Genomic DNA, 6,000 nt, shown 5'->3' on the forward strand with positions numbered 1-6,000 from the left:
AATCGTAATTCCCGTGTAGCGCTCCTTTTCCTCTCATTACTATGTCGTTCTCAAAAAAGTTGTTGATATAGGTTAACAAATGCTAATTACCACAATATTGTAGCTAAAAAGCACCGGAAAATCTGACAAAACTAGCAACTACAAAAACACCCGCAGCAACAAAAACAACAGGGCATGCTTGTAGTGGATGCACAGAAACGATGTGATTCAAGGCATCATTGTAATCAGATAATAACGACAGCTCTGACTGGAGTCCATTAGAAGGTTCAAAAAGTAAATGAGCAGAGTTTTAGCCGTATAGGCATATCGATACATGTAGCTGGGCTTACGAAAAATGTGTTTGTTGTTATAGGGTAGTTTTATAAAAAATAATAAATTTCTGCTGAAACACTGCACAAAAATATTATGGGCAGTCATTTTGGTGTCACCACCCTCTGACAGTGTCACCTGGTGCAGTCCTCGCTTTCCACACCCTTCTAGTGACACCACTGCTTCTGACTCTAAACCCAGTACCTTGAGCTACTCTGAGCTATTTTGCTTCCCAAGACTCAGATTCCTAAGCCTGAGTCTCAGGAATTCCAATATCTAACTTCCTCTATGTACACCATAAACAAAGTTAAAAGACTGGGATAAAATATATGCAGCAGAATCAGCAAATAATCAATATTCGGATAAATAAAGAACACCTGCAAACCAATAAGAAAAAGATAATTTAATAGAAACATGGGCAAAGAGAAATTCACAGAAAAAAAATCTGACTAACTAAGAGAAATCTATAAAGATCAGTACTGAAGTCTCTCCTGAGGTTCACCCTTCAGCCAAAGATTAGACAGGCCGGTAAAGCAAAAGGAGAACTAAGTGGGCACACCAGCCCAGGGTGCAAGGATAAGAAGGCAGGGGGGCACAGGAAAGCTGGTAACTGAGGAAGCCAAGATAGAGAAGGGGAGAGTGCTGACATGTGGTGGGGTTGGCAACTAATGTCGCAAGACAGTATGTGTATTAATTGTTCAATGAGAAACTAATTTGCTCTGTAAACCTTCATCTAAAGTATATTAAAAACAATTTTTTTATAAAGATGCTCAACCGCTCTAATAATCAGGGAAACAACAAAAAATTAGTTACTGTATTTCATGCACTAGATTGGAAGTTACCCTGGAGGGTCTCCACCCTGAAAGAATATTTGCCCACAGACAGAAAAAGCTGCCTAGGAAGGAAGTTTCTGCCAGAATTCTGTATAAGAAAAAAAAACAATGGAATCGGCTTAAATGCCCTTCAGGCAGAACTAGTGAAATAAACTCGAAAGGCTAATATGCAACATTCGTACTGAAGTCCCTCTTGAGGTTCAACCTTCAGGCAAAGATTAGACGGGCCTATAGGGCCAACAATAACACACGTGAGGAACGTGCTTCATAGTTCAGTCATGTATATGAGACTAATGGTCACACCAGCCTAAACACAAAGAGGAAAAGATGGGAAGGGACAGGAAAACTGGACGAATGGTAACAATGAACCTGGGGCAGATATGGGAAAGTATTGACATGTCGCGGGGTTTGCGACCAATGTCACAAAACCCTTCCTGTATTAACTGTTTAATGAGAAACTAATTTGCTCTGTAAGCTTTCACCTAAATCACAAAAAAAGGAAAGAAGAAAAAATAAATAAATAGAAGTAGGTAGATTTACATGTGGTTATAAGAAAAGCTTGCCCAAACACTGCTAAGTGAAAAAGCAAATTGGACTTCCATTCTTTCAGAATCATCTCATTTGTGTCAAACAACAAAAACACACGCATATATTTGTACGGAAACCCTGGTGGCGTAGCGGTTAAGTGCTGCGGCTGCTAACCAAAGGGTCAGCAGTTCGAATCCGCCAAGCGCTCCTTGGAAACTGTGGAGCAGTTCTACTCTGTCGTATAGGGTCGCTATGAGTCGGAATCGACTCAACGGCACTGGGGTGGGGGGCGGGGAGGATATATTTGTAAATATGTGTGTATAAATGCACAGAAAAAGATCTGTAAAATAGCAGTGGTTACATCGAGGGAGAAGAAAAGTATTGAAACAGAAGGTAGAAAAACTTTTGTTTTTCAGCTTTTGAGGTATTTCACACCAAGAATATAAGGCAGTCCCTGAGTTACAAAAGTCAGACTGACTTACAACCTATAGTTATGAACCAACCCCCCCGACCGCCCCGTAAAGCCTATTATATTACAAATTCGAGGTACATACAATGGTTCGTAATAACAAAGAGGTGTTACTTTGGGACAAGCTCAAAACATTATTATTATGTTAAAGGTGTTCTAGTATATCTTAAAGTATTTCTTTAATATTTTTTATGCATAGAATGTTACACTACATACTATATACCAAGACATACATTTTACTGATTGACATTAGACACACACACACAAAAAAAACTATACCTGAATGTTCCGACTTATGTACGAATTCGACTTAAAGACAGATTTAGGAATAGAACTTGTTCATAACCCGAAGACTGCTTGTAGAACGTATTGGTATATTACTTGTGTTATTAAAAATAAGTTTTAAAAGACAGAATACAGAAATAACACAAATGTATATTTTTTAAAAACAATGTTATGAGCAGTGATAGAGGAAATTCTGCCCAAGGCATTTTTGGGGGAACACTAAAAAAAAAAAAAAAATTTTTTTTTTTTTTTTTTCTATTGTTCTACTAAAGACCCCCCTACTCAAGAAGGTTCAGGGAAGGGGCCCTGAAGGACCAAGAGGGAATCAGATGGGGAAAGGAGTCCAGGTGAAATGTCACTTCTTCTGTGATGATCTCTCTAATACATCCATCAAAGAATAATCTTCAAAAAAGTAAAAAACAAGATTCTTATGTAAAATATAGTAGACACATGTCAAAGATTTTATTCAACTCATCAGTTTACCAAGGAACCCATACGACAGAAAGACTGGTTCAAAAAATAATTTCAGGAAGGGGATTTATATAGTCAGATAGCTAAAGGAATGCTGAAAAGAATGTGCTTATAGAGAATTTAATTAAATATTTTTTTCTTTAAGTCGTGTGCTTTTACTGAACTTGTCTTTAAGTGTATAGATAAGCCCTGGCTGCCTCTGCATCTCAACCAACTCCCAGGGAGACCAAAAGCCTTCATACATCCAAAGTTGGAGAACTAAGGGGGGCCACAGTGGCTGACCACTCAAAACAAAATAAAAAGAGCAAGTATTAAGGCATGTTATGTGTTAGTTGTCATCGAGTGAGTTCACAACAGAAATGAAAAACACTACCTGATCCTGTGTAATTCTCACAATCATTGTTATGATTGAGCCCATGGTTGCAGCCACTGTGTCAATCCAACTTATTGAGGGTCTTCCTCTTTTTTGCTGACCTACTGTACCAAGCATGTTGTCATTCTCCAGGGACTCTCTCCATCCTTGCTTTTATTATTATTATTATTTATTGTGCTTTAAGTGAAAGTTTACAAATTGTCGGTCTATCATACAAAAACTTATACACACCTTCCTATGTACTCCTAGGTGCTCTCGCGCTAATGAGGCAGCACACTCTTCCTCTTCACCCTGTATTCCCCATGTGCATCCAACCTGCTCCTGTTCCCCTCCGCCTTCTCATCTCACCTCCAGACAGGAGCTGCCCACATAGTCTCATGTGTCTACTTGAGCCAAGAAGCTCACTCCTCACCAGTATCATTTCCTGTCTTATAGTCCAGTCTAGTCCCTGTCTCAAGAGTTGGCTTTGGGAATGGTTCCAGTCTTGGGCTAACAGAGGGTGCAGGGACCATGACCTCTGTGGTCCCTTCAGTCTCAGTCAGACCATTAAGTCTGGTCTTCTTATGAGAATTTGAGATATGCATCCACTGGTCTCCTGCACCATCACGGATTCTCTGTTGTGTTCCCTGTCAGGGCAGTCATCTCGGGGTGATACAGTCTCTGGTTTATGTGGCCCTTTTTGTTTCTTGGACTCATATTTACCTTGTGTCTTTGGTGTTCTTCATTCTCCTTTGCTCCAAGTGGGTTGAGACCATTGTCCATCCTTGCTTTTGAGGAGCATTCTGGCTGTACTTCTTCCAAGACAGATTCGTTCATTCTTCTGGCAGTCCATGGTATAGTCAATATTCTTAGCCAACACCATAATTTAAAGGCATCAATTCTTCTTCAGTTTTCCTTATTAAGTATTAATGCAAAAGACTAAAAGAAAAAAAAAAGGAATTTTTTTTTTATTATTAGATAATTTACTCAAAAACAATGCTATCCCTCATCCTTGTGTGTAACTTGGATGAGGACTGGGCCATTCTCCTTAAGGAGAAGTGGGGCAGCTTCAGGGCAGGCAAAGAACTTCCTGTAACAATGTATCTCACAATATTTAGGATGACTGTTAGGGTTGCTATGAGTTGGAACTGACTTGATGGCACTCCACACCAACAATTTGAAAAATGAACAATGTACAAAGTCCTTGACCATGTTGTAGAACTTTGGGGATGCTTACTCCAGCCGACTGCTGTTATCTTCACTGACTGCTGTCACTTTCATCTTCCCAGTTTTTAAATCCTGAGTCAAGCGCCAATAAGTAAATAAATTAAACCATGCCGATCTCATCTCATTTTCTGTACAAGTTAGTTTTCGCCAAGAAAGAGCATAATGCATCTAAGTAACAGTCCACCTAGAAGCATTTGCTATGGACAATGGAGGGGCCAGTCTCACTTGTACTTCTGCTTCCTGACCCACATCTGCTGGTAGGTAGACAGCAAGGCAGGAAAGCCAGAATGGAGCCACATCCACCCTGAGTACTTGCACTTAGGGGGAGCAATGATCTTGATCTTTGTTGTGCTGGGAGCCAGAGCAGTGATCTCCTTCTGCATTCTGTCTGCATGCCTGAGTACATGGTGATACCACCATGCATCACTGTGGCAGCATAGAGGTTCTTGCAGGGGTCAATGTCACACTTACCATCTGAATCGAGGTGTATAATGTCTTGCCTTTTCACAGCAGTTGAATATCTGGAGTATGATGGCTATGCAACATTTAAACATTTTTATGATGCAGGCATTTAAGAAATCCTTGCCGAATTAAATCTGGAAGGAAGAAAGGAGGAAAGAAAAGAAGGGGTGACCCAGCAAGAAGAATTAACCTACCTAAACCACGTGAAGGAGCCCTCGTGGCACAATGGTTAAGTGCTGGACTGCTAACCAAAAGGCTGGCAGTTCAATTCAAACCCACCAGCTGCTCTGTGGGAGAAAGATGTGACAGTCTGCTTCCGTATAGATTACAACTTTGGAAACTCTATGGAACAGTTCTACTTTGTCCTGTAGTGTCATTATGAGTTAGAATTGACTCAATGGCAATGGGTTTGGTTTGGGTTTTTGAAGACCACATGAGTCAAAGCCAACTCAATGGTGCACAACAACTATGAAGTGGTGGAGGGTCTAAGGGACTGCATATAGAATGTTCTACACAGATTTGTTCATCAAACATTTTGTGAGAAACTACCCCCAACTCTGGTTCTCAAAGCAGGCTACTTTCAAAATCCCCTGAGGTGAGAAATTGGTTTAGAAACACACTCAACAAGCCCTGCTGGTCAGGAGGTTCCCAGGCCTGGAACCACAAAGCCTTGGCTACCCTCCCTACCAACAGAAATGGAAGAAAAGGAAAATGTCTTCATTTTTTTCCCTGAACGCTCACTTGTTCCACCTTGCCTAGTGAGCCCTGGCCTACTTCTACAGCTCCATCTCCTTCTCTAACACTCTTATACCAGCCAGACAGGCCTCACACATCTCAGTGTGTATCAGGGCTCTGAGCCTCAACTCTGGGAGCCATGTTCCTCTTTTCACACAATCATCCCCTAGTTCGCTGTCATGTACTATTTTAGGCTGGGTTCTCCAGAGGAGCAAAACCAGTAAAGCACATAAATACATATATAGAGAGATTTATATCAAGGAAACAGCACACATGATTGTAGAGGCTGGTCCATGGATCAGGATAGAGGTTTCTCCTGATTCACGTAG

The sequence above is a fragment of the Elephas maximus genome, chromosome 25 (assembly GCF_024166365.1).
Source record: "Elephas maximus indicus isolate mEleMax1 chromosome 25, mEleMax1 primary haplotype, whole genome shotgun sequence".
In the NCBI taxonomy this organism is placed as follows: Eukaryota; Metazoa; Chordata; class Mammalia; order Proboscidea; family Elephantidae; genus Elephas; species Elephas maximus.